This window comes from Rissa tridactyla, chromosome 3 (genome assembly GCF_028500815.1).
Source record: "Rissa tridactyla isolate bRisTri1 chromosome 3, bRisTri1.patW.cur.20221130, whole genome shotgun sequence".
Taxonomy (NCBI): domain Eukaryota; kingdom Metazoa; phylum Chordata; class Aves; order Charadriiformes; family Laridae; genus Rissa; species Rissa tridactyla.
Window position 1 is genome coordinate 114,631,029 of NC_071468.1, and position 11,333 is coordinate 114,642,361.

Here is an 11,333-nt window from a genome sequence, read left to right on the forward strand (position 1 = left end):
AATATGCCAGATTAAGCCGCAGAGTTTTGGCAACTAAATTGGCTAAATTAACAGGCTTGGATTCCACAGCAGAAACAGAGTGATCACATCCAAAATACATAACCAACCTAAGTCATGTAAGAGCACGTGCAATGGCTCAGAATCCTACTGAAGAGTAGAGGGAGACAGTCATACATCAGGAAAACTTCTGACATTAACTCCTTCTGACATTAACTCCTATCAATACAGTAACCACAGAATTCTCCCCCCCTCTCCCCCCAACAAACCCAGATATAGTCCTTGCTTCAGAATAAACTCTAAGGCAATGTTCAGTGTAAATGGAAGAGAACTGTCTCTGCCAACCATAGACTACAGCACAGAAGCAATGTACCTCCTCAAGGAAAGAAGACACTCCCTATTTGCTATCAACTACAAATGATGATGAGGGGAACATTACATTTTTTCAGCTTCTTCTACTGAAATTCTATTTAGGTGCCCATTGATTCTGACAAAACTCTGGAAATAAGGTGTAGAATACCTTAGAAATCTGACATTGCCCTAGAAATCTGCATAATTTCTCAGCAATCATAGGGAAAAAAGAAGTCATTCATTGCTAAGGTTTCCTTTCAAATGTTTCTGGAGAATCTCAGACAGTAACTTAAAAAGGGCTGGAAAGCCATGTGAAGGGAATAGTTGCTGCTAATGGCAATGGAGAAAATGTCTGTTTTTCTTTGCCCTTGGCCCTGTGGCCCAAAATAACAGGGAAAGAAGAAAGGAAAGATGATCCAGGTTCAGTCATCTTCTGATCTTCTGCAGGAGCTACAATGTTCCATTTAGCAAGCTCCAACACCATCTGAACAAAACTTCCAAGAAGATGCTAATATCAACCACCTTGTGCTTTTATGCATAATACAGCATTCTGGAATTTGAATTTTCCCTAAGCAATAAAAGCACCTACAAAAAAGTCAGAAACTAGAATCCACCTGCCACAAAACAAAACAAAACAAAAAAAAAAGAAACAACAACACTTTATAGAGCAGTGATAAACAGTAAAAAAAGTAGAGCAGAGAGCAGTATTTTCTGTAACATTTTGCATTTGGTATATGGAATATTATCAAAAAGTGACATATCTTCAATGAAAAACAGGTGAAAAGAATACCAGAGGTCGTCTGTTAAGTGTTCGAGATTTTCAGTCCCGTTATTTCACAGAATGGCTGGAATGAAGGAAACAACTTTCTGAATTCTCAGAACAGCAAAGTGTGCATCAGTTTTAAGAAGTGCAATGGGCAATAAAAGTGAAAATATGTGTACATGATTTGACTTAGTGAAACAGAAGTTATCTATAGCCTTTTCCTTACAATGTATTAGTATTTAATTTCAGAATAAGTGAATAGCCTTGTTTTACTAAATATTTCCAAGTGTCAGAAAAAAATGCAAAAGTATGCTTTTTGAAATCCTAACAGATTGATTGGCAATATCCTTCTGAAATGCCTTCCACAATGTGTCCAAAGCTACAACCCTTCCAGGAAAAGTGTATCAAATCATGTTCTCTTTGTAGTATATGATTGGACACCCAGAGATGTTTGTTACAAATGGCTCCACAACAAGTAAAAAAAGGAAACCCCATATTTTAGAGTTCTTTTCTTCTACTCAAAGAACAAAAAGGCTCATCTGCATGAGTTGCTCTGTGACCCAAGCCAAAGATAGGACAGCACTCTAGTAACCTACAATTAAACGTAATGTGATTGCTATAGAGAGAAAGCTAAAAAGGGAAGAAACAAATAGAAGTGTTTGATAAATAATTTTATTAGCCCTGGTATTTGTGGTATAAATAACAGAAAAATATCACTCTTACCTCCCTCTTTCTGTAAATTATAATTTTGTTCCTTAAGAAGTGTCTGGCATAAAAAAGCAGGGTCCCATGTGTATGGCTTTCTATAAGCTGCATCAAAATTGCCTTAAAACAGAAGCATAAACACAACGCTTATGATTTTAACTGATTTCTATAAACAAATAACTAAGTTTGTTTCATCTAGTTATTAATTTGTGGTTCTTGTTGATGTGAGTAAAACACATGTGCATACGATGGGAAATATTCCTGAAGCTATGAAGTCTCACTCTCAGAAGCTTGTCAAAAGCTATATATACACCTCATAGTGGTCTCCTTTGCATAGATGCAACGATGCAGTCCTCTGACAACATACCATTTTCTCTACTTGGATCTTCTTATTCCAGACTTGAGCAGAAAAGTGAGCAATTTATCCAGTATCTGTTAGGTTTTCATTCTCCGGGGCAAGGCATTCAGGTGTGACTTGCAGCACATTATACTGTTAAAACTCTACTGAACTGAATTCTCCCCAGGGTTTTTCTGTGACACTTTTCTAATTGCTTCACAAACACTAATTACCTTCACAAAGCCCTTGCAATCTTCACTTCATAAATTTAAAACTGAGTCCCTAAGAAATTGACTTCAGATACCAAATTTGAGATGGCTGCATTTTTATCACAGAATTTACCATACATGACGAAATCATCTCTCTTATTGATTTTATTTGCAGCTGTGAGAACTCATCACTTCTGCAAACTGAATTTCAGATACAAAATCTGATAAAAGCTGTTTCAAAAGTGACTGAATAATTTATTTATCCCATAGAAGCTATTTGTAAAAGAAGGTACAGCATTCAACTGGTTTTCTCCTTGGTGTCCTTCCCTTACTCGTTAAATACCTCTTGATTCTGCAGCAAATGGGGTTGGAGTGTTAGAGCTTACAAAGCAGTTTCCCCATGTATTGTTTGAAGTGGAGATTCGGTTTCTTCAAGAAAAAAGAAGACTAAAAAAAGGCAGCATCTGAACTTTAAATAAATATACCTTTAGCAGTGCGTAAATTTTGTGAGTGCCTGGCCTGGAAGCAGAACCATAAGTGAGGTACATATGCTCCCTTTATGGTGAATGGAAAAAGTTAGGTCCTTCAAAATTGGATGCTATACAAGAAATGAACTAGGCAAGCAATGACCTTATGGCAATGCCGTAAGAAAGATTAAGTGCAGAGTATGTTTAGAAACCTACTGCTGCTTTCTGAGCTTAAGATCCTTTGTGCAGCCAACTGCCTTCGCCTGTTGGGGATCTATGGCCCAGAATTAACTACTGAGGGCAGGTAACCAGCACATACTTTAGAGGAATACGCAAGAATCACGTATGATGAGTAGTGCCTACCACTCACGAACATACCCATATGTATCTTTATTAATCTATTACATAAACTTGTGTTAAACTGCCTATGTTCCCAAACTAATGTTCTTTAAATAGAAGATATTAGTATCCATGGCAGATGCAAAAACATGTAAATGTTGCAAGACTAGCTGTTGTGTTCAATTACAGGTTTCAAACAAACCACAGAGATTTAACAGGTGAATGTTGCCACTGATCACCTAACTCCAGAAGAATTTTTTGCGATTATTCGACTTCTCATTACTGTGGCCTTCTGAATATTATGCAAAATCCATTTTGAAAAGATGAAGTTGATTTTCATGACACTAAAATAGTTGTCAGTAGAACACATCCCCGGAAACATTCCAGGTCAGGTCGGACGGGGCTCTGAACAACCTGATCTAGTTGAAGATGTCCCTGCTTGTTGCAGGGGGATTGGACTAGATGACCTATAGAAGTCCCTTCCAACCCAAACTATTCTATGATTCTATGACATCAGTTGTAAGGAAACAGTTGTCTCCTTTGTGAATATTTTATCATGTTTTAATTGAGCCTTTTCTCTCTGTAAATGTGCATCTTACTGAGTCTTCTTTTAGGGATTTTAGGGCTTATTATGACGAAATCCAAGACAAAAGAAATAATCTGTAATGGAATTTGCATTAAGACAAAGCCTGACACTGACTGACTGAATTCTGAGCTACAGCTGCTATGACAGAGTGTGTAGGTAACAGCAGTAGTGTGGGGTTTTTCCATTCGGCTACTCATACCAAAAGGTAAGTACCTTTTGTCCAACAAACCTTGTACAATTCAATGAAAACTCAGTTATTGTTATAGAATTATTTGAGTTGAGAAACACACTTTTAAAGCAAACCAAATATTGCCTAAAATTTAAATTTGCTTATTAACGTAATAGCCAATGATTCCGTGTGCTTACCTTCTGCAATAGGTGAAGGCAGCAATTCTTCACTTGACAGTCTTGAAATACAATATTCCTTAGATACTTTTTGGTCTTCGCTTTCATTTGATGTGTTTTCATTTAATGAACTTTCCTTACTACCAGATATGTTTTGCCCTTCCATAGTGACACAGATTGGGGAAGAAATACATATTTTCTTTTGAGAAACACTTGTCACGTTTTCATCTGTCCTCTCAGAATTATTTAATTCACAATAATTGTTGTGTGAGTTTGTTTCCAAACTAGATAAATTGTTTTCATTTCCCTTGCTAATTTCATGAAACATATGTAGCTCTTCTAGCACTAAATCAAATTTTCTCTTCAGTTCAAATTTATATGTGGTTTTATTTTCTAAAGGTAAATACTTATCTTTTACATCTTCAAGACATCCATTGTTCATTACAGATAAATGCATTTTTAATTTCTCTTCTGCAGCAATGAATGTTTTAGATTCGTCTTCTGAATATGACATAATCAAGTCATTCACTACAGCCTCACATTGACTTTCATTAGTTACATGCATTTGTTCATCACTTATCTCTTCCTGTTCTTTTACATATTCAAGATGTTGTTGCAAAGTTGCTGGCTCTAAACTGTCTGCCTTATTTGTCTGTGTGTGCCCTTGGAAAGAAAACTGCACTGTTTCTTTCGCCTGTAATTGCGAGTATGTGTCTGTCATGGCAGGGCTTCCTGTGGATGGATATTGTGCATTGGCAGGGATTTTTTCACTTTGTTTTTGTTTGTCTGCACTTGAGGGACTCCTGCAGTGTCCATCCTCACTTACTGCTCCATCTCTATTGACAAAAGAGCTGCTGTCTAACGGCAAAGTGACAGACTGATAAACGTTTGAGGAACTAGAAAATACATTTTCATAATTTAAGCAAGTATTTTCATCTTCTAGTTTTTCTTTTTTATTTGCTAAATATGGACTATATGTATCTATTTTTTCACAACATTTTTCCGTAGTTGTTTTTGACTGGTCAGGTAGAATTAAGACATCATTGGATTTGGCAGGCAAATTATGAACCTCTTTTGAACTAGTGACTGCATTTTCTTCAGGCAACTTGTTTTTGACAGCATTGTCTTGGTTTACAACTGGGATCTGGTCAAAGTCTTCAGAATCAGTAGTAAGAGGAATTTTTTCATATGTGTCAAAAATAGAAAAAGATTTTTTACAAAGAAAATTATCAGAATTTATTTGCAACTCTTTTGACTTAACACATTCTTTTCTATTAGCATCTATACAACTAGAAGTACCCAAATATTTTTTCATGGTATATGTGACTTCATTTGTGACTTCGTTTGTAGAATTTCTGCAATTTCTAGATCCAGTTGTTTCGTGGTCTTTATTTTCACATAAAACAAAAGGGAAAGCTTTAAATCTTTCTCCATGAAAAGAACTATTAAACATTTTACTTGGTTTCTTCCTCTCCAGCTTTGCTGTAGTTACCAGTATTTCCCGATTTGTACATTTACTATTTACCTTTTCAAATTTCAGCTGTGAATGAGCAGGAAAGTAACTCCAAAATCTAAGATTTGCTCTTATCAGATGCTGTATTTTTGTGATATTGCAGCAATACATCTTCTCTAGTGAAGAACAATCAAAAGTGCCCTGCAGAAAGATTAGGCATTTAGCAACTAAAATTTGCTTTTTCATACCACTTTTGTGAGTGACTGACCTCAAATAGGTGCTAAGCCCTTCACTCCCTCTGGATAAGAGGTGGTGGTGCCTTCTGACATGTCTTCCCTTACACAATTTACTTTTTTGGTTATGAAAGAGGGTTCCTCTTTTTAGGAAAGTGGACTCTTCTTCATCTAAAGATCCAGAAAAATGTCTTCTCTGGCATTTGCTATGTAACTCAAAACCAATGCTTTCCACAACTTTAGAACTTACAACGCCTGGATATGTTTCAGGTTTTTTATGGAATTCTGTGTTTTGCCTCAAAGTATTACCTGAGCAAGAGTTAAACTGAACTTGCTTTCTGCCAGATAAAGGACGATTCTCCACTCGCATAGACTTTCCTTCGGTTGGCAATAAAGTATTCCTGCTATTGAAAGAGAAAGTGAGAATTGTCTTTAGCGGTTCCATGTTCAGATGTTTTGAAATAATAGTCAGCAAACAAATGTGTACTTTATTGTTGTGGCTCCTATTTATATTACTCTTTACTAACTCTTGAGCATCACACTGCTCGTTTAATGTTTCGTGAAAATAAAACCGATGTGTAATACCATCATCCTGACACGTGGGCATATCTTTATATAAAGATTCAGTCCATGTCCTGACCCTTCCAAACAACATGTTTTGAAATGAAAAATTTAATTTGAACATTTCCTTTCCCATAAATATATTGCAATTCACGTTCTTATCTGGAAAATTCTGCACAATAAAGCGAGGACAATTACTTTCAAATACAATGTTTTCAGTTAAATGTCTTTTGAAATCAGGTATTGCTCTTGTAGATACTTTTGATTCTGCTGCATACAAACTAGTATCACTGTTGGCATCCTGCACACCACAGCATATGTCTAACTTATTTTTCTCTAATGCCTCTGTTATTCCTGGGAAACTTGTATGTATAGGAAAAGTTGTCTTGTTCTCTTTATTGCTCTTCCTCCCCATTCTCTTCAGAAGATCATTACGGCTGATGCATTTCTCATTCTGAACGTTTTTAGCACTAATGTAAATGTGAATCCTGGACTTCTCGTCATCATCACCGTCTGAATTCTCCAGAATTTTACCTTTGAAATAATTTTCAGCAAATATTTGATTACATTCAGTGTCAGTGCTGTTGTCTCTGAAATAAGTTACAGACACTTTTCCTCCTTCTGCCAAAGCGCTGTGCTCTTGTTTGCTAATTGATGGGCAAATCTTTTCTTTAAATTCAGAACTAACAGCTGATGCTGTTACACTGCTTTTATCATTTGGCAATTTTTGTTGCCCTATCTCAGGCATTTTTTGCACACCACGTATCTGTGTAGATTGCATCAAAGATGGTTGGCCTTCAAAATTCTTCCAATCTGTCTCCTTCAAGTTATTTGATGGCATTTTACTATTTATTTTATCTGAAATGCTAGGAAGTTGAAAACTAGGGATTTCCAGTGGCCGTATACTTTTAAAAGGTTTTAATGTTGGAATTACATATGATGGATTGTTTTTTTCTTTATTATCTCTTTCTGCAGTAGTTTCATTATCACTACTGGAATAATCTTTATCTTCTGTGGAACATAATTTTTTCACCAAATTATTTTTCTGATGTTCTGTATGTGAAAACACAGAACTAGTACCACATAAAAATGGAATTTGCAAAAGCTGGTATTGTTTCCACTTTTTATCAGAGACAGACTTATGACTTAACAATTCCATCTGAAACAAGTCTCTGTTTAAGGGGGTAACTGAAGAATTTTGTTTGAATTCATTATCACCATTTATTTTATTATTTTGTTCTATATTGTTGTTCCACTGTGCTTGGGGTGGATTCAGTACCTGCAGATTTTTACTTGTGTTAACAACACTCCACACACTGAGGGACTCTGTTTCAAGAGGCTGTCCATGGACATTCAATGAAATGCCTTCTTCTGTAGTATCTTGGTCTTCATTTTCAGGACTCCATTTTTTGGTGAGCAGTTTATTTTCTCTACATGGTAATCTTTCATTACTACAAGTCTGAAAACAGAAAAAATCTCTCATACCAGTTTTTCTTCCTGTATCACAACTTTGCATTTCTAATGCCCAGCTGTTTTGTCTTTCTGATAAACATATAGGTTCCTGTGGTGATGTCTGGTGTCTGTTCACACAGCGTATGCTTTGTTCTGGCTTTTGCTGCTCCTCTTTCTCTATGCTTTTTTGATTACTTTCTATTCTCATTCGCTTTGGATATAGGTAGTGCTCAGTTTCCTCTGATGATGCAGACAAAAATCTTTCAGAAAATGTACTTTCCATGCTCACAAAAATAAATTCTACACTTGCTGAGATAGTCCTGAAAGTTAAAGAAATATTACAGTATTAGCTATAAATGATCTTTTAATTATTTCCAAAATGTACAGGACACAAAATCAGTATTTTGTGTATTCAAAAATCCTATGTGTTCTGTATACGTTACAGGCCTAAGATAAAGGCAGGATCACTGAACAACATTTAAAGCCAAGATCTAAAGTTTTAAGATAGGAATTGTTTCCTAAAGTTGCAGAGGTATGCAAAATTAAAGTGGGTGATAACTTCACTGTGTCAACAAGTTAAAGAGGTTAATTGCATTTTTCATGCAGTTGTCACACTGTATTTTTGCCAAAAACGAATACTGAGAACAAATATCAAGAAAATAATGTCCACTGTGAACTAGGCTGAATCTAGGAAGTGGACCCTTTAAAATCATTAAAAGCTGAAAGAAATTGACAATTTTGTCTTCACCATGTGATAATTGGTAATGTGGAACTGTAGGCAGGTTTGACAAAAGACCTCAGGTACAAAGCACTGTGTAAGATTGTATCTTCATAACAAAGAAATAGTGGTGTCACATGCACAAATCTAGATTGTTATATATACTGGTGCTCGTGATGTTCAAATGCACGTCTCTTCAAGTTAAATGCACCCAGCAGCTTCATTTAAGAAGGGACCTACCTAGTGTGTGGAACATAATTTGAGCAAAATGAAATTTCATATACTGATTGAGGGAATGTATTCTATTTTTAACAGACTGGTTCAGCAGTATCTCTGAACAATCCAGTCACCATGCAGAGTTGACCTCAAAGAGCCAACAGGAAGGCGTTCAAAATGACTGTATTTAAGTAAATAATCAACAAAATAAACTTTTTAACCAGGACTGCATCATTCAAGAATCAAGTAGCATCCCTAATTTGATAGGTTTCCTTCTTTAATGGCACAGGAAAATCCATTTTGGCAAGGAACACTTCTGCAGTTGCGGGATATACCTGTGAAATGCAGAGAGAGAATGAATCCTCAAGCTTGACCTCCTGCGCAAAGCTGCACCCTCCCCTCCCTGAGGAGGCTTCCCCCTTGCTGGAGGTGACAGGTCCGCTCTCTCCTGTCCCTGAGGTGGTTTCCCTCTCTGGTAGACAGCCACCCTCCTCCCTCCTCTTACAATCAGGTTTTACCGTGAGGGAAGCTGGTTTGTATAACGTCTTGTAAGCTTTTTGGTTTTTGTTTTTACTGAAGTCTTCCCCAGTGACGGCTTTTCCCCTCCCTGCAGCAGGGATGCTGCTCCCTCAGAGCCCCGATCCCACCCTGAGGTGCTTCCCCTCAGGGACGAGGGGATTCCCCCTCAGCCGACTTGCCCGCCCCGCCTCCGCCGCCCTGTTCGAGGGGCTGCCCCCTCCCAGGGCTCCGACCGCCCAGCACTCCGGCTGCCCCCTGAGCACGGAACACGGGTCCCTTCCAGCTGGAAACCTGGAGAAGGGGAGCACTGCCCCGCCGGCGACCTGACGCGGCGATGCCGCCCCGGCCCCGCCACTCGTCGGCGCTCCCACCCCGGGCGCCCCAAGGCGGGAAGAGCCGCCCAAGGCGGGAAAAATCCCTCCGCCACGCCCACAGCACCTCTCTGGTGAGGTGTGAGGCCACCTCAGGGGAGGCGTGTCCCTCCGCCTGAAAGGAAAGAGGCCTGTGGCTTCTCGTCGCCCCCGGGCTACCAGCGAGAAGGGCGAGTCGGGATTTATGTGCCAAAAGCTGCAGGTTGAGGCGCGTGGCTGTCAGGATGACGTAGGAACTGCAGTTTGGTTGGAAAATCCTTTCTTTGGTGGCTGAGCAATGAGGGTCATCGAGTAGAGCCAAGACATTATTTCTACAAACTGGATGTATTTTTCTAAATTGCCTAAATCCAAAAGGATGAGATCCTCCATGTGCAAATGCTGGTGTCCACGGCCCTTTTCCACGATCCTCCTCTCCCTAACACACATCAGAACAGACATTGCTCCCTTATCTTTTTCTTTTTTTCACAGTAGCAAGCGTTGATTCAGCCAAGGATTTTATTCCAAAAATAACAAGTATTCATACAGCTTTGCGCTTTTGAAATAGGTGTTTCCTCTCCAACCACTAAAATTTCATTTCCAAAAGGTTATTTTTTAAAGTTTGCACTAAACCAGTGTGTTGCTTTAATACTGCTAAGGATGGGCAATAAAAATAGAAACATCCTTAGGGCCTGTTGCTGCAAATATGTATTTTTTTAAGTTTTATCATCCATACTACAGTGAACAAATCCACTGAAGCCCAATGGATCCATTGTTCAGGGTAGTAAATGTTACATGCAGAAATTGTGTAGAACTGAGCCTTCAAATGCCTTTTCAATATTTCTGCTTTTCTAAATAAATCTGGCTAATAACTGCTTTCTAATGCTTAAGAAATATATTAATTGAATCAATCTTTAGTTAACAAGATACGGTTCCTGTCTGTTTTTAAGCAACAAATAGTCTGACTGGAATTAATTAGATTACATTCACATTTTAAAATATTTAAAATACTATATGGAATGAAGGTCATAGTATAAACTAGAAATAGGGTTTTAAGGCATGTAAGAGAGATTCGCCACGGCGGTTATGTTTGCTACTCCTCTGCATTGGAAAAGCACCTAGGAAGCATTCCTGGAAAACAAATTATTGTATTTTCCTGAAGTGGAAATGCTGTAGTGCTCACAATTGTTTCTAACACCTTCTGAATAAAATACTCCCCCACTTGCCTGTTAGTGTGAAGCCCCTTAGTGTGCCCGGGAGGCTGCAAGTAAATAGGAGTCAGTTTAAAATTACTCATGTCTTTGAACAGTGAAAACAACCAGAATTACATGGAAAATAAAGAAAACTGCTTTTTCTTGCATTTACACAGCTATAAATTGAGATTGTTTTTTAAACCCCACCCAGTTGTTTTCCATCTATGGCTTAATTTCTGGTATATATAACTTAGATACCTAGCATAAGCTGACAGACTTCCACTGAAGCATACCCTGCATGCTCTGCACTTTTTAATTTGCAACTCATGAAAAAATAAAATATATTCATAGTACCTGTTTACCGATATTACAAATTGAATGTAGCATATTTCTATGACTGGAGTGGAAAAAGGACATAATTGCTTTCCCTGCTACTTGGTTCAATAATATTTTAATAGGATGTAAACAACACATTTTTTTGTTTCGAAATTTCAATAATTTCAAACTTTCACTTTCTGTCAATTGCTTACACCTCCATCACA